This window comes from Mobula birostris, chromosome 10, assembly GCF_030028105.1.
Source record: "Mobula birostris isolate sMobBir1 chromosome 10, sMobBir1.hap1, whole genome shotgun sequence".
In the NCBI taxonomy this organism is placed as follows: Eukaryota; Metazoa; Chordata; class Chondrichthyes; order Myliobatiformes; family Myliobatidae; genus Mobula; species Mobula birostris.
This window is the reverse complement of record NC_092379.1, coordinates 22,950,926-22,969,584: the sequence shown is the minus strand read 5'-3', so window position 1 is coordinate 22,969,584 and position 18,659 is coordinate 22,950,926. Positions and strand designations below refer to the sequence as shown.

The 18,659-nt window shown below is 43.6% G+C and overlaps 1 long non-coding RNA gene across 2 annotated transcripts in view; it reads left to right on the top strand.

Moving 5' to 3' along the window:
* Nucleotides 1-10,334, top strand: part of LOC140204461 (uncharacterized) — a 40,710-nt gene extending 30,376 nt beyond the window's left edge. Inside the window, exon 3 of one of the 2 annotated variants that reach the window (XR_011887626.1) lies at nt 10,264-10,334. This is a non-coding gene — a long non-coding RNA (uncharacterized lncRNA). Of the gene's footprint in view, nt 1-2,089; nt 2,350-10,263 lie in introns of those variants that run through there. The other variant, XR_011887625.1, reaches the window with a different exon arrangement.
* Nucleotides 10,335-18,659: the final 8,325 nt, after the last annotated feature.

Below are 18,659 nucleotides of genomic sequence, written 5' to 3'. Positions count from 1 at the left end.
ATCTTCCCAACCACTGAGGTCAGACCAACTGGCCTATAATTTCCTTTCTTCTGCCTCTCTCCCTTCTTGAAGAGTGGAGTGACATTTACCATTTTCCGTGCTTTCGGAACCATTTCAGAATCTAGTGATTCCTGAAAGATCATCACTGATATCTCCACAATCCCTTCAGCCACCTCTTTCAGAACCCGGGGGTGTACACCATCGGTCCAGTTGAATTATTTACATTCAGACCTTTCAGATTCTCAAGAACCTTCTCCCTAGTAATGGCAGCTTCACTCACTTCTGCTCCCGACACTCTCGAACTTCCACAATAGTGCTTGTCTCTTCCACAGTGATGACTGATGCAAAATACTTGTCCAGTTTGTCCACCATTTCCTTGTCCCCATTACTACCTCTCCAGCATTGTTTTCCAGTGGTCTGATATCCACTCTCACCTCTCTTTTACACTCTATGTATCTGAAGACACTTTTGGTATCCTCTTTAATATTATTGGCTAGCTTATTTTCATATTCCATCTTTTGCTTCATTAAGACCTTTCTCGTTTACTTCTCCTGGTTTTTAAAATCTTCCCAATCTAACTTTCCACTGAATTTTGCTTAATTATATTAACTTCCTACCATTGATATTGGGTTCACGGTCCATAGTTCCTAGCATTTTTTTTTGCAACCCTTCTTAAATTAAGGCCCAAAATTATCCGAACAGACCCCAGAAAACATCTGAAAGGGCGGAGAACTGAATTCCTGCTCCCTGTGCAAGGTCTCAGCAATGTACTAATGTACAATGTGTTAAATTTTTAACCTCCCCAGCACACGGCATTGGGAATTATCCAGAGATTATCACTGATGGAGTCTTACATTTTAACCTGTTCTCCAACTCCCTATTTTCACTCCACAGCAGCACATCCATTTTTCTGCCTATTGTCATTTGAACCAATGTGTGCAACCACTTCTATCTGCTCAGCCTCCCCACTGAGAATGTTCTGCCATCACTCAGAGACATCCTCATCTGAATTGTACTCTATTTGTAATTCCTCAGTCCACCTACTCAGCTGATCAAGATCCCGCTGTAATTGTTGCTAACCTTTTTCACTGCCCACAATACCGTCTATTTCAGTGTCACCTGTCATCTAATATTCAGGAATATGGGATCAATTCCTATCAGTGAGATGACTTCTTCATCCAGGTATCAGCAGTCATTTGGACCAGGATAAGATTCAAAGGAACAATTCTCAGTCCATCTCCAGGGAAATGCCCCCTAATTCAGTGTTGTGTGAAAATATAATTGGATACGGTTTTGGACACACACACACATTCAGATAGTGGGGGAGATTCCCAGTGCTAAAACACAGGTTGCAGAGCAGGAAGTGAGGAACGTGGCTTGGATTTGTATATTAGTCCAGTACATTGGCCGTGGAGGGTCTCTCCCTTTTACTCTGTGATCTCTCCCTTCATTCCCTTCCTTGCATTTTTCTCTCAAACTGACCTTTCTCTCTCTCTTTCCACCTTCTCAAAGCTCATTTAAGACTTTCCAAACCTCCTATTTTTTGCCGCATTCCTCCCTCCCGCCCCATAGCACACGGGGACAGAAGCTGGCTCTGACAAGCAGCCTGTACTTTGTACAAACAGACTGTCAGAGCCATTAGCTGGGAGAGAGAGAGAAGCAGAGACACAAACAGGAAGCAGAAGACTAAGCTGTTGTGCTGTGAGCAGTGAAGAGTGTAAAATATACTGGAGGACTGGCAGCACGTACTCACAGAGGGCAAGAAGGAGAGGCAGGCCAGGGTCGGGAGCCGACATTCCCAGAGGGGAGCAGAGGCCAGTGGCAAGGTAAGGTCCTCAGTTGTTGCACTTCCTGGCTTTGCAGATGGCTGAAACATGAGAGTGGGAGAGAGTCTGGCTGCAGAGCAACAGATATGGTACCATGCGAGTGAGAGTTACTGAGAATTTAATCAATAGGCCAAGTTGGTGATGAAAATACGTAAAGTCAGATCGCATCATGGCAGCTGGAATGTTAAAGTCAGTTTTTTAAACATGTAACTCTGGCTTTGAGAAATGAATTGGTGTCTAAATGCATGACTGATGTGTTTCAGGGAATGGAATCTGCTGACTTACCTGGTCTGGCCTGTATATGTCTCCAGGCTCTCAGTAATGTAATTGACCTTTAACTGCACTGTGAAATGGCCCAGTGATCCACCCAGTTCAAGAGCAGTTGGGATGGGAAAGAAATGTTGTTCCACTCACATCCCATGAATGAATAACGAAAAGTCATCCACGGTTATGTTGTATCATGATGGATCCATCACTGTATTGTTTTCAGATAGATCCCACAAGATTGGGATTGATTTTTAAATTTAGTGTTAATAATATTTCATGACTTTATTACTGTTTATTATTTTATGCAGTTACATCGCAATATTGAATTGTTTCTATGGAAATTCCATTGTTAAGTTGTTTCTGTTCTGACATCAGATTAAAACATGTACATGGTCGAGGATCCAGTTCTGTGTCACCTGTACTTGTACCAACAGCTCCACACTCTCTGATGGGGGATGCTGCAGGATGCACAGAGTTTCCTTCAGATAAACACTGCGAAGGCCAGAAGCTTTGGTTCCCACAGTGAGTTCTGTTCCAGGGCACTGATGCTGTTGTCCCTTTTCACTGACCTGAGATCAAAAACACAGGCTGACTTGGCTGTTCACTGCAGTACAGAGGAACAGAGGTACTGCTTTCAGCTGAGAGATTAAAGAGATATTGTGTGTGCAATGGAGAAGCTTCTGTACCCACAGTTTTATTGGACATGGGGTGCGGAGAATTAGGATAATGAAACACCTTCAATAACTCCAAAAGACTGAAGTAGGGTAAATACTGAAAGGCTTTTATTCGCAGTAAAATACAACTTCCATGCTGAGTGTCTGCCCCTGGACTGAGGGGGAGGAGCAAGGTGAAATCACCTTTATTCAGGGGTCTGCGGGAGGAGCCACAGGGGCAGTCAGCAGAGGGGCGTTTCCAGACTGTTAACCCAGTTACAACATATATATGGTTTACCACATTCACCCCTCCTTTTTATTTTAAAAAAGAGTCCTGTGGGGTGAAGTGACTGACAATATTTTAAAAAAGCATATTTACAGGTCAAGTCTGTCAGGCGGTCGAGTCCGTCGCTGTGATCTACGTAGCACCGGTGGTGATTGCACTGGCGACGGCGGTTGTGCTGGCTCCGGCCTGACTTGAGGTGTCAGCACGTTAGGTGTTGGTAATCCCTCGTGCGTGTGCGTCACGTCCGGTATGGGAGTGTCGTGTGGTATCTGTGTGGGGCTTGGAGTGCGCGGTGTCCGGTGGGTACAGATATCGGTGGATACGGGGTTAATAGTCACCACGGAGTGTTCAGGGTCGGGGCCCGGTGCTCCTGCGGGCACCAGGTCGCAGATGGAGACCGTGTCCTCCCGCCCATCAGGTAAAACCACATCGCATACTGGGGCTTCGCATGAAATAAGTGAGCCCTCTCGACCATCGGGGAGTATTTATTGCTCCTCGCATGTGTCCGGAGCAGCACTGGCCCCGGGGCCATCAGCCAAGTTGGTATGGTGGTCCCAGTGGTCGACTTTCTGGGAAAAGAAAAGAGCCGCTCATGAGGGGTGGCATTGGTGGACGTGCATAACAGGGAGCGGATGGAGTGGAGTGCCTCGGGAAGGACCTCCTGCCAGTGAGAGACCGGCAGTCCCTTTGACCTGAGGGCTAAGAGTGTGGCTTTCCACACTGTGCCATTCTCCTTCTCTACCTGTCCATTCCCCCGGGATTATAGCTCGTGGTCCTACTAGTTGCCATTCCCCTAGCCAGCAGGTATTGGCGCAGCTCGTCACTCATAAACGAGGACCCCCTGTCACTGTGGATACAGCACGGGTATCCGAACAGAGTGAAGAGCTCTGGGCTTTTACAGCTGACGTGATAGTGGTGTCGGGGCAGGGGATGGTGAAGGGGAACTGCGAGTGCTCGTTGATAATGTTAAGAAAGTACACATTGCGGTCAGTGGAGGGAAGGGGGCCCTTGAAGTCAATATTCAGTCACTCAAAGGGCGGGTGGCCTTGATTAGATGTGCCTTTTCGGGTCGGTAGAAGTGCGGTTTGCACTCTGTGCAGACTTGGCGGTCCCTGGTCATCGTCCTGATCTCCCCAAGGGAGTAAGGTAGGTTCCGAGCTTTCACGAAGTGGAAAAGCCGGGTGACCCCCGGATGGCAAAGATCTAATTGCAGGGCATATAGCCAATCGATCTGCGCGCTGGCGCACGCTCTCTGGGATAGGGCATTGGAGGGCTCGTTGAGCTTCCCAGGCCTGTACATGATGTCATAGTTCAAGGTGGAGAGTTCGATTCTCCACCTCAGAATTTTATCATTTTTGATTTTGCCCTGCTGTTGGTTATTAAACATGAATGCGACTGAGCTCTGGTCAGTCAGCAGGGTGAACTTCTTGCCGGTGAGATAGTGCCTCCAGTGCCTAATACCTTCTACTATGGCCTGGGCCTCTTTCTCCACCATGGAGTGCCAAATTTCAGGGCCTTGAAGGGTACGGGAGAAGAATGCCACCAGTTTTCTCGCCTGGTTGAGGGTAGCAGCCAGTGCGAAGTCGGAGGCGTCTCTCTCTACTTGGAAGGGAATGGCCTCATCCACCGCATGCATTGCTGCTTTGACAATGTCCCCTTTTATGCGGCTGAAGGCTGCACGGGCCTCGGCTGAGAGGGGGAATGTGGTGGACTTGACCAGGGGGCAGGCCTTGTCTGCGTAGTTAGACACCCATTGGGCATAATATGAAAAGAAGCCCAGGCACCTTTTGAGGTGGGAAGAGGGAGTTCCAACAGGGGGTGCATACGGTCGGGGTCAGGGCCAATGACTCCGCTCTCCACGACACACCCAAGGATAGCAAGTCGGTTGGTCCCAAACACACACTTGTCCTTGTTATAGGTGAGATTGAAAGCTTTGGATGCTTGGAGAAATTTTTGGAGGTTGTTGTCGTGATCCTGCCGGTCGTGACCGCAGATGGTGATGTTATCCAGATATGGGAATGTGGCCTTCAGCTGGCACTGGTCCATCATCCAGTCCATTTCCCTCTGGAAGGCAGATACACCATTCATGACACCGAAGGGGATGCGCAGGAAGTGATAAAGCCTGCCGTCCGCCTCGAAGGCGGTGTAAGGGCGGTCCTCCCGGTGGATGGGGAGCTGGTGGTAAGCGGATTTTAGGTCTATGGTTGAGTACACCTTGTACTGTGCTATCTGATTGACCATATCCGCGATGCGGGGTGGAGGGTACGCGTCGAGCTGCGTGATGGTCTGTCTATAGTCCTCGACCATCCTATTTTACTCCCTGTTCTGAACAACGACCACCTGCGCCCTCCAAGGACTTGTGCTTGCATCAATGACCCCCTCCCTGAGCAGCCGCTGCACCTCCGACTTAATGAAGGCTCTGCCCCCCGCGCTGTACCTCCTGCTTTTAGTTGCCACAGGTTTACAGTCGGGGGTCAGGTTGGCGAACAGCGGTGGGGGAGGGATGTTGAGGGTGGAGAGGCCGCAAGTGGTGTCGGTAGTGCGGCAGTTGGCATGGTGTTGGGTGGGATGTGCGGGTCGGTGTGTCGGGGTGGTCAGTAGCGGGGGATGTGACGTATCTCTACAAAACTGAGGATTTACCACAGTGATTGGTGAGAGGGGCCCGTCATACTCCACTGTCACACTTTTCAGGTGGCTCTGGAAGTCGAGCCCCAATAGCACAGGGGCACACAGTTGAGGCATGACCAGTAACGTAAAGTCTTGATATCCTGTGCCCTGCACCACTAGCATCGCTACACAAACCCCCCCCCCCACCCCGGATGTCTGTTTTTGCGACCTGGAAGCCATGGCGACTCTCTGACTTACCGGCCGTATCACAAGTCCGCAATGCTGCACTGTGTCCGGGTGGATAAAACTCTCCGTGCTGCCCGTGTCAAACAGGCAGCTTGTCCTGCGCCCCTCCACCAGGATGTCCATCATTGACCTTGCGAGCTGGTGGGGAGCGCTTTGGTCAAGGGTCACGGAGGCCAGGGTTGAGTCGCTGTCTTGGTCCGGCGTGGTGGGGTACCCCGTGAGCACCCGTTGGTCATAGGCGGTGGGGGGTTGCGCTGACCAAGATGGCCGCCCCCATGTCTCACACATGGTGGCGGCGTGCAGGGAAGACAGCGGCAGTCAAGATGGCGACCCCCATGTCTCGCATGTGGTGGCGGCGTGCAGGAACGATGGCAGCAGGTAAGATGGCGACTTCCATGTCTCGTATGCGGCGCTGCTCGATCCCGCTCGTGGTTTGGACTTACAGACCTTGGCTAAGTGGCCCTTCTTTCCACAGCTGGAGCAGGTTGCTTCTCGGGCCGGGCAGCGTTTCCGGGGTTGCTTCTCGAGTCTGCAGAAGTAGCACTTCACGGACTCGCGACTGGCAGCAGCCGATGTCGATTCACCGGCGGGTTGTGGGGTCTGCGGCGCCCACGAGGCCATCAGGGGATCGCGTGCCTGGAGAGTCTCAGAGTTGTGCAGAGTGGCCTCCAGCGTATCAGCCAGCTTGATCGCCAAATGTAAGGTAAGATCAGCTTTTTCCAATAGCCGCTGGCGCACATACACTGACCTGGTCCCCGTGATGAAGGCGTCTCTCACTAGGAGCTCTGCATGCTGTCCTGCCGTCAGTCCCTGGCAATCGCAGGCCTGCACGGGCGTCTGTAGTGCCTGGACAAACTCAGCACTTGATTCCCCGGGCTGCTGGTGCCGAGTCGCTAAGTGATGCTGCGCGCAAACGGTGTTTACCAGCCGCAGGTATTGTCCTTTGAGTGCGCTCATCGCGCCGTCGTAGCTCGGCTGGTCTCTGGTCATCGTATAGACCTGTGGACTGACCCTGGAGAGTGGAACTCTGCGATTTGCTGTGGTGTCGGTTGCTTTAATCGCCTCCAGATGTGATTCAAAGCAAGCCAGCCAGAGTTCGAAAGTGTTTCCAGCTTCAGGTGTTTGTGGGTCGAGGTCTAACTTGTCAGGTCTCAGGTATGGTTCATGCTTTAAAATTACTGCGAGTAAAGTTGATGCACCTTCAATTACTCCAAAAGACTGGAAGTAGGGTAAATACTAAAAGGCTTTTATTCGCAGTAAAATGTGACCTCCATGCTGAGTGTCTGCCCCTGGACTGAGGAGGAGGAGCAATGGTGAAATCACCTTTATTCAGGGTCTGTGGGAGGAGCCACAGGGACAGTCAGCAGAGGGGCGTGTCCAGACAGGTAACCCTGTTACAACATATATGTATGGTTTACTACAAGAATGCCTTGGGACTCACCTTAATCCGACTTGACAAGGACATTTTGTGGCCTCTCCTGGCTTTCTTCATTCTCTTTAGTTCCTTTCTGTCTTCTTTATACTCCTCATGTGCTGACTTCTGAAGCTCTACATATATTTTCTTTCTCTTCGTGACAAAATTCATCACTTCCCGAGACATCCAATGTTTTCTTGTATTTCCATCCTCATCCTTCCTTCTGACAGGAACATACCTTTCCTGCACTCTGTGCAATTGCTCTTTAAACACCCTCCACATGTCTGATGTGGTCAGCCAGAGAAAAGATGTTCCCAAATAACACATATTAGTTCCTGCCAAATGCCCTTGTAAATAGGCTGACCTCAATTTAAAACTCTTCCACAAGGACCATACCTATCCTTGTCTGCAAATAGAATCAGAATCAGAATCCGGTTTATTATCACCAGCATGTGTCGTGAAATTTGTTAACTTAGCAGCAGCAGTTCAATGCAATACATAATATAAAAGAAGAAGAAAAAAAATCAATCAATTACAGTATATGTGTGTTGAAGAGATTAAAAATCGTGCAAAAACAGAAATAATATATATTAAAAGAGTGATGTAGTGTTCATGGGTTCAATGTCCATTTAGGAATCGGATAGCAGAGGAGAAGAAGCTGTTCCTGAATCGCTGAGTGTGTACCTTCAGGCTTCTGATGGTAACAGTGAGAAAAGGGCATGCCCTGGGTGCTGGGGGTCCTAGTAATGGACACTGTCTTTCTGAGACACTGCTCTTTGAAGAAGTCCTGGGTACTTTGTAGGCTAGTATGCAAGCTGGAAATTTACGACCATCTGCAGCTTCTTTCAGTCCAGTGCAGTAGCTCCCCATACCAGACAGTGACGCAGTCTGTCAGAATGCTCTCCACCGTACATCTGTCGAGGTTTTTGAATGTTTTTGTTGACATACCAAATCACTTCAAACTGCTAATGAAGTACAGTCACTGTCTTGCCTTCTGTATAACTGCATCGATATATCGGGATCAGCTTAGGTTCTCAGCGATCTTGACACTCAGAACCTTGAAACCACTCACTCTCCCACTTCTGATCCCTCTATGAGGATTGGGATGTGTTGCTTCGTCTTACCCTTCCTGAAGTCCACAATCAGCTCTTTCGTCGTACTGACGCTGAGTGCAAGGTTGTTACTGCGACACCACCCCAGTAGTTGGCATATCTCACTCCAGTCCACTCTCTTGTCTCCACCTGATATTCCACCAACAAAAGTCGTGTCACTGGCAAATTTATAAATGCTGCTTAGCAATGTCCAGCCATACAGTCATGGGTATCGAGCAGGTAGAGCAGTGGGCAAGCACACACCCCTGAACTGCACCAGTGCTGATCGTCAGCGAAGGTGAGATATTCTTTCATTATTTATTAATCTTTTTATTGATTTAAAAAGAGCCTATATGCAAACAAGAGGAGATTTCTCTAAAATATATATATCAATAAGAATACAAACAGAAAGTGAAATAGACATTATCAAAATCATGCATAGTATTAAGCAAATATGTAATATATAATTAAAAAAAGACAACTAATTCTCCTTTTATCATTCATAGAGGGAAAAAAAACTTTAGATTTTCAAAATGAAGAAAAAAAACATTAAACTATAAGAAGAAAGGGGGAAAGAAGGGTCTGGGCAGTCCATTCTGAGGATATGACCAAAAAAAAAGGAAAGACTTTCTGATCAAATCTAAAACTTCAAAAAAAAATTGGGCGAGTAAGAAATCAAATCAAATGAAAATATTGAATAAAAGGTCACCAGATTTGCTCAAATTTAAGCATGTATCAAATGTCCGACTACTTCTTTTCTCTAAACTAAAACAGGACATAATGGAGGAAGGCCAAAAAAGACGGTACGTGGATTAGAATCCTTCCACTTCAATAAAATGGCTCTCCTAGCCAATAAAGTTGAAAAGTCTATCATACGTTGAGCGGAAACAGGAATAGTTCCTACTTCCGATGGGATGATCCCAAAGATCGCCGTAAGTAAATTAGGTTGTAGGTCCAGATCCAAAACTTTTTATACTGTTTTAAAATCATCTCTCCAAAAGTTATCTAGCTTTATACAAGACCAAAACATATGACTTAAAGGGGCCACAGGTGAGATATTATCACCAATTGTGGTCTTCTGGTTAGGAAGTCAAGGATCCAATTGCAGAGGGAGGTACAGAGGGCCAGGTGCTGTAACATATCAGTCAGGATTGTGGGAATGATGGTCTTAAATGCTGAGCTACAGTCGATGAACAGCATCCTGAAATAGGTGTTTGTATTGTCCGGGTGGTCCAAGACCGTGTGAAGAGCCATTGAGATTGCGTCTGCCGTTGATCTATTGTGGCAATAGGCAAACTGTGGAGGATCCAGGTCCTTGCTGAGGCAGGAGTTCAATCTCGTCATGACTGACCTCTCAAAGCATTTCATCACTGCAGATGTGAGTGTAACTGGGCGATAGTCATAAAGGCAGCTCACATTATTCTTCTTAGGCACTGGTATAATTGTTGCCTTTTTGAAGCAAGTAGGAACTTCTCCCATAGCAGTGAGAGGTTGAAAATGTCCTTGAATATTCTCACCAGTTGGACGGCGCAAGTTTTCAGAGCCTTACATGGTAGATCATCAGGGCCTTTCGCCTTGAGAGGGTTCACCCTCTTTAAAAACAGTTTAACATTGGCCTCTGAGACAGAGATCTCGGGGATCTTTGCAGCTGTAGTTATATTCTCCCTTTCAAAGTGGGCATAGAAGACGTGAAGTTCATCTGGTAGTGAAGCATCGCTGCCATTCATGCATTTGGGTTTTGCTTTGTGGAAAGTAATGTCTTGCAAGCCCTGCCAGAGTTGTTGTACATCCGATGTTGCCACCAACCTCGCTCAAAATTGTCTCTTTGCCCTTGAAATAGCCTCCAAAAGTCATAACAGGTTCTCTGCTGCAGATCCGGGTCGCCAGCCTTGAATGCCACAGATCCAGCCTTCAGCAGACAACGTACCTCCTGGTTCATCCATGGCTTCATGTTTGGCAATGAACAGCAATTCTTTCTTTTCAAATCTTATTATTATTATTATCCAAAACTAACAAGAGTACATCGAAGTAGGCAACACTTACAATGTCTTAAGAAAAAGAAAACATTGTTTTAAAGATTGAAAAAATTTTGGTGACAAAGAAAGAGGAAAAAATCCGCTAAGCAAGGAAAAGTGAGGAAAGAAACCCACCTGCTGTTCCACCCCGGAGCCACGCGTCAGACAGAAAGCTTCTGAAGATAAACATCAACCTGCCAGCAAGAAAAAAAATCTACCAAAAATTTACAATTCGACCGTGGAGAAAATCAATCAATTAATTCAAATTATAGTAGCGAGCAAATAAACCCCATCTTTTCTCAAAATCAAACATAGGTTCAAAGGTTCGACTTCTAATTTTCTCTAAACTAAGGCATAGCATCACTTCAGTGAACCATTGTGACAAAATGGGAGCCAATGTCTCCTTCCACTTCAACAAAATGGCCCTCCTAACTATTAATGTAACAAATGCAGTTACATGTTGGTCAGACAAAGAGATACTGTGGATATTTTGAGGAATTATTCCAAAAAGCACAGTTAATTTGTTAGGTTATAAATTAATTTTAAGTGCTTTAGAAATTGTAGAAAAAAACTGACTTCCAGAACTATTCCAGTATAGAACAGGAACAAAACGTGTGTCAGTGTAGCTGTCTCAGTTTTACATCTATCGCACTAACTATCAACATTAGGAAACTCTTTAAACAATCTCTCCTATGTCAAATAGTAACGATGTACAATTTTAAATTGAATCAGTGAATGACTAGCACAGGTCGAAGAAGAGTTAACCAATTTCAAAGTCCGCGTCCAATCCTCCGTCATAGGAGTCAAATTAAGTTCCTTTTCCCAATCTTGTTTAATCTTAAATAAAGGATGCTTATCCCATTGTAATAATAAATTATAAATTCTTCCAATGGAACCCTTCATCAAAGGGTTCATACTCGTAATTGTATCCAACAGGTCGGCGTCCAATATGTAAGGAAAATTACTGAAATATTTTTGTAAGAAATGTCTAACTTGAAGGTATTGTAAAAACTGTGAGTATGAAAGAGAATATTTATCAACTATTTGTTCAAAAGACATCAGTCTATCTTCTTTAAATAAATCCAGAAAAAGAATTAATACCTTTATTTTTCCAAAGTAAAAAAATTGGATCACTCAAAGAAAGCTTAAAAAATTAATTTCGATAAATTAAACTACAAAGTTTAAATTTTTTAAGATTAAAAAAATTGCAGAACTGGAGCCAAGTTTGTAAAGAATGCTTAATCACAGGGTATGAATTTAAATTAGCAACTTTAGCTAATTGTATAGGTAAAGCAGCTCCCAATAACGAGGTTAAATAAAACTGTTTCACAGCTTTCAATTCCAAGTCTACCCAAATTGCCCGATCGTTCTTATTAACCCAGTGTAACCAAAAGGACATATATCGCACATTAACGGCCCAGTAATGCATTGTTATAGAAACATAGAAACATAGAAAATAGGTGCAGGAGTAGGCCATTCGGCCCTTCGAGCCTGCACCGCCATTTATTATGATCATGGCTGATCATCCAACTCAGAACCCCGCCCCAGCCTTCTCTCCATACCCCCTGACCCCCGTAGCCACAAGGGCCATATCTAACTCCCTCTTAAATATAGCCAATGAACTGGCCTCAACTGTTTCCTGTGGCAGAGAATTCCACAGATTCACCACTCTCTGTGTGAAGAAGTTTTTCCTAATCTCGGTCCTAAAAGGCTTCCCCTCTATCCTCAAACTGTGACCCCTCGTTCCGGACTTCCCCAACATCGGGAGCAATCTTCCTGCATCTAGCCTGTCCAATCCCTTTAGGATCTTATACGTTTCAATCAGATCCCCCCTCAATCTTCTAAATTCCAACGAGTACAAGCCCAGTTCATCCATTCTTTCTTCATATGAAAGTCCTGCCATCCCAGGAATCAATCTGGTGAACCTTCTCTGTACTCCCTCTATGGCAAGGATGTCTTTCCTCAGATTAGGGGACCAAAACTGCACACAATACTCCAGGTGCGGTCTCACCAAGGCCTTGTACAACTGCAGTAGTACCTCCCTGCTCCTGTACTCAAATCCTCTCGCTATAAATGCCAGCATACCATTCGCCTTTTTCACCGCCTGCTGTACCTGCATGCCCACTTTCAATGACTGGTGTATAATGACACCCAGGTCACGTTGCACCTCCCCTTTTCCTAATCGGCCACCATTCAGATAATAATCTGTTTTCCTATTTTTGCCACCAAAGTGGATAACTTCACATTTATCCACATTAAATTGCATCTGCCATGAATTTGCCCACTCACCCAACCTATCCAAGTCACCCTGCATCCTCCTCACAGCTAACACTGCCACCCAGCTTCGTGTCATCCGCAAACTTGGAGATGCTGCATTTAATTCCCTCATCCAAGTCATTAATATATATTGTAAACAACTGGGATCCCAGCACTGAGCCTTGCGGTACCCCACTAGTCACCGCCTGCCATTCTGAAAAGGTCCCGTTTATTCCCACTCTTTGCTTCCTGTCTGCTAACCAACTCTCCACCCACACCAATACCTTACCCCCAATACCGTGTGCTTTAAGTTTGCACACTAATCTCCTGTGTGGGACCTTGTCAAAAGCCTTCTGAAAATCCAAATATACCACATCCACTGGTTCTCCTCTATCCACTCTACTAGTTACATCCTCAAAAAATTCTATGAGATTCGTCAGACATGATTTTCCTTTCACAAATCCATGCTGACTTTGTCCGATCATTTCACCACTTTCCAAATGTGCTGTTATCACATCCTTGATAACTGACTCCAGCAGTTTCCCCACCACCGACATTAGGCTAACCGGTCTATAATTCCCCGGTTTCTCTCTCCCTCCTTTTTTAAAAAGTGGAGTCACATTAGCCACCCTCCAATCCTCAGGAACTAGTCCAGAATCTAACGAGTTTTGAAAAATTATCACTAATGCATCCACTATTTCTTGGGCTACTTCCTTAAGCACCCTGGGATGCAGACCATCTGGCCCTGGGGATTTATCTGCCTTCAATCCCTTCAATTTACCTAACACCACTTCCCTACTAACATGTATTTCGCTCAGTTCCTCCATCTCACTGGACCCTCTGTGCCCTACTATTTCCAGAAGATTATTTATGTCCTCCTTAGTGAAGACAGAACCAAAGTAATTATTCAATTGGTCTGCCATGTCCTTGCTCCCCATAATCAACTCACCTGTTTCTGCCTGCAGGGGACCTACATTTGTCTTTACCAGTCTTTTCCTTTTTACATATCTATAAAAGCTTTTACAGTCCGTTTTTATGTTGCCTGCCAGTTTTCTCTCATAATCTTTTTTCCCCTTCCTAATTAAGCCCTTTGTCCTCCTCTGCTGAACTCTGAATTTCTCCCAGTCCTCAGGAGAGCCACTTTCTCTGGCTAATTTGTATGCTGCTTCTTTGGAATTGATACTATCCCTAATTTGTTTTGTCAGCCATGGGTGCACTACCTTCCTTGATTTATTCTTTTGCCAAACTGGGATGAACATTTGTTGCAGTTCATCCATGCAACCTTTAAATGCTTGCCATTGCATATCCACCGTCAATCCTTTAAGTGTCATTTGCCAGTCTATCTTAGCTAATTCACGTCTCATACCTTCAAAGTTACCCCTCTTTAAGTTCAGAACCTTTGTTTCTGAATTAACTATGTCACTCTCCATCTTAATGAAGAATTCCACCATATTATGGTCACTCTTACCCAAGGGGCCTCTCACGACAAGATTGCTAATTAACCCTTCCTCATTGCTCAAAACCCAGTCCAGAATAGCCTGCTCTCTAGTCGGTTCCTCGACATGTTGGTTCAAAAAACCATCCCGCATACATTCCAAGAAATCCTCTTCCTCAGCACCTTTACCAATTTGGTTCACCCAATCTACATGTAGATTGAAGTCACCCATTATAACTGCTGTTCCTTTATTGCACACATTTCTAATTTCCTGTTTAATACCATCTCCGACCTCACTACTACTGTTAGGTGGCCTGTACACAACTCCCACCAGCGTCTTCTGCCCCTTAGTGTTACGCAGCTCTACCCATATCGATTCCACATCTTCCTGGCTTATGTCCTTCCTTTCTATTGCGTTAATCTCTTCTTTAACCAGCAACGCCACCCCACCTCCCCTTCCTTCATGTCTATCCCTCCTGAATATTGAATATCCCTGAACGTTGAGCTCCCATCCCTGGTCACCCTGGAGCCATGTCTCTGTGATCCCAACTATATCATAATCATTAATAACAATCTGCACTTTCAATTCATCCACCTTATTACGAATGCTCCTTGCATTGACACAGAAAGCCTTCAGGCGCTCTTTTACAACTCTCTTAGCCCTTATACAATTATGCTGAAAAGTGGCCCTTTTTAATGCTTGCCCTGGATTTGTCCGCCTGCCACTTTTACTTTTCTCCATAGTACTTTTTGTTTCTACCCTCACTTTACACCCCTCTGCCTCTCTGCACTGGTTCCCATCCCCCTGTAGTGAACTAACCTCCTCACGCCTAGCCTCTTTAATTTGATTCCCACCCCCCAACCATTCTAGTTTAAAGTCACCTCAGTAGCCCCCGCTAATCTCCCTGCCAGGATATTGGTCCCCCTAGGATTCAAGTGCAACCCGTCCTTTTTGTACAGGTCACGCCTGCGCCAAAAGAGGTCCCAATGATCCAAAAACTTGAATCCCTGCCCCCTGCTCCAATCCTTCAGCCACGCATTTATCCTCCACCTCATCGCATTCCTACTCTCACTGTCGCATGGCACAGGCAGTAATCCCGAGATTACTACCTTTGCGGTCCTTTTTCTCAACTCCCTTCCTAGCTCCCTATATTCTCCTTTCAGGACCTCATCCCTTTTCCTACCTATGTCATATTAGGCAAAACGAAAGCTCCATCCTTTTTCAACTTTTGTAAGTGACATTTACTAATTCTTGGTCTTTTATTATTCCAAATAAAAGATAAAATAATAAAATCAATCCGATCAAAAACCTTCTTAGTCAGAAAAACAGCGATATTCTGAAATATATAAAAACATTTTGGTAAAATCATCACTTTGACTATATGGATGCGACCAACTAGTGGAAAGGTAAGTGGGTTCCATCTACTAAATAAATACTTCATAGAATCCACCAAGGGAACAAAATTAGCTTTATAATGATCCTGATATTTTTAAGTGATTATAACACCTAAATATCTAAAGGAATCTGTGGCTTTGAAAGCAGTATTATCATATATAGAAACAGTTTCATTTAAAGGAAACAGTTCACTTTTACTAAATTTTATTTTATATCTTGAAAAATCTCCAAATTCATTAAATAATTTTAGCAAGGCAGGAATAGATTTTTGGGGATTGGATATATAAACCAGTAAATCGTCAGCATAAGGAGAAATCTTATGAATGGTCTCATTCACAAAAATCCCAAAAATATCTTTAGCTTCACGAAGAGCAATAGCAAGGGGTTCTAGTATTAAATTAAATAACAAAGGACTTAATGGACAACCTTGTCTTGTCCCCCGTGAAAGGTGAAAACAGGGGATCTACAGTTATTAGTAATAACAGTAGCAATAGTTTTATAAATCATTCTAATCCAATTATTAAAATTAATACCAAAGCCAAATTTCTCTGAAACGTTAAATAAATATTTCCATTCGACTCGCTCAAATGCTTTTACAGCATCCAAAGAGACTACACATTGTGGAGTTTTAAAAGAGGACAAATATATGATGTTAAATAATCTCCAAACATTCGAAAAAGAATAAAGACCCTTTATAAAGCCTGTTTGAACTTTAAAAATAATTTTACATAAAATATTCTCCAACCGATTGGCCATTATCTTTGACAGAATCTTAGCATTGACATTCAATAATGAAATAGGCCTATATGAGGCACAACCAGTAGGATCTTTATCCCTTTTAATAATTAAAGAAATAGAAGCCTCATAAAAAGTAGAGGGTAAATCACCTTTCACAAGTGAATCCTTAAACAATTCCAACATATATGGAGCATGCAATTTTCCAAATTTTTAATAAAATTCTACAGGATAGCCATCACGTCCATGGGCCTTACCAGATTGCATTGAGAAAATAGCTTCATATATTTCGGCTTCAGTAATTTGGACATCAAGAGTTTTTTGATCCTCAACAGAAATTTTAGGAAAAACAATCTTTTGTAAGAAAGCATTCACTTTGGAAGAATCTACTGGACATAAAGATTTATAAAGTTCTGTCTAAAAATCTTGAAAAATCCACACAGGTTTGAATGAGGTCCCTAACAACTGAAGCATACTAGTCCAGATTCAAATATGAATCCCTGAATACGGTCCAGACCACCGATTCAAAGCAGTCCTGTAAGCACTCCTGTACTTCCCTGGTCCATACCTTCTTGGTCCTCACTACTGGTGCTGCAGTCTTCAGTCTCTGTCTATATTCAGGGAGTAGAAGTACAACCAGATGATCTGACTTCCCAAAGTGAGGGCATGGAATAGCACAGTAGTCTGAAACTTCCTGAAAAATTGGGAGTTGTGGTCACTCTTCATCCACTGAAAGATCAGTTCCCTGGTCAGGCTCATTACCCAACACCAGGTACAGTATGGCCCCTACTTTCATTGGACCATGCACATATTGATTTAAGAAACCTTCCTGGATGCACCGAATAAATTCAGCCCCATCTGAAACCCTTACACTAAGAAGGTCCTAGTTTATATGCGGAAATTTTAAAATGCCCATGACAACAACCCTATTATTTTTACACATTTCCTTAATCAGATTACATACCTGTTCCTCAATGTCCTGGTGGCTATTAGGTGGTCTGTCGTACATAACACATAGGGGCAGGAGTCGACCATCTTTCTTTTTCAATCTTTTTATTGGTTTCATAATGATAAACATAGCATAGTATTGATACAAAGTTATTGGGATTACATTGTTATAATTAACATAGTTAAATATAAACCCAGTTGACACATGGGTATTAAACTTCCCAATCATACAGGATACAAATATAATATACAAAAATATAGAAATAAAATCATGAAGAAGGAAAAAAATATAAAAATATACCCCAAAAGAAAAACTAACCTAAACAGTGTTAATCAACTAAACTAAGAAAAAAAAGACATGGGCTGTTATGTAACATCAAAAAAAGGAACCATTAGTGTCGGCGACTCCGCTCCTCTCGACATATATTAAAAAGAAATGGAATAAGTTTGGAAAAAGTCAAATTACAACATATGGAAATGTTGAATGAATGGCCTCCAAGTCTTTTTGAATTTAGTAGAGGGATCATAAATAACACTGCTAACTCTTTCTAAGTTTAAACACAACATAGTTTGAGAGAACCAATTAAACGTGGTGGGAGAATTAATCTCTTTCCAATTCAGCAAAATGGATCTTCTAGCCATCAATGTAAGAAATGCAATCATCCGACGAGCTGAAGAGGTTAAATGACTTGCTTCTATGATTGGTAACCCAAAAAACTGCAGTAATAGGGTGAGGTTGTAAATCAATATTCAGAACAGTTTATTGTGGGATTTTTTTTCAAACACTTTCTGTATTTTTTCCCATTACGGAGTTCCGGAGCATGCGCGTTTTCTATTTGGTTCTATTCATCCCCGCCATCTTTGATTAGCCCACGGTGGGATGTGTGTATTGTGTTTGAGAATAATATCCAATGGTACTTAAACAGATAAACGTTGTTAGTTGGAATGTACGTGGCTGGAATCACCCTGTTAAGCGAAAGAAGACATTTAAAGTTTTTAATCGATTCCAGCCCGATATAAATTTTGCTCAAGAAACGCATATCAGAACGGGCGATCAAAATAGATTTTTTAAAACATGGAAGGGCCTTCAATATCATGCTGCCTGTCAAAATAAGATTAACGGAGAATCATTTTTAAATCTAATATTTTATTTATCCAAGAAGATATCGTCTCAGATATCAATGGTTGATTTTTAATTATTAAAGGAACAATTTGTAATAGAAAAATTGTCCTGGTTAATCTATACGGACCTAATGTAGATGATCCTTTTTTAAAAAATGTATTTGGTTTATTACCAGACTTAAATGAATATATGCTGCTGATGGGAGGTGACTTCAACTGTTGTTTAAACCCTTTGATTGACAATAGTTCAACCAATCAGCAGCTTCCGAGTCGTTCCGCAACACTTATTAATTCCTTTTTAATTGATTATGGTTTGATAGAAATCTGGAGAAATTTACATCCTAATGACAGAGATTTTTCTT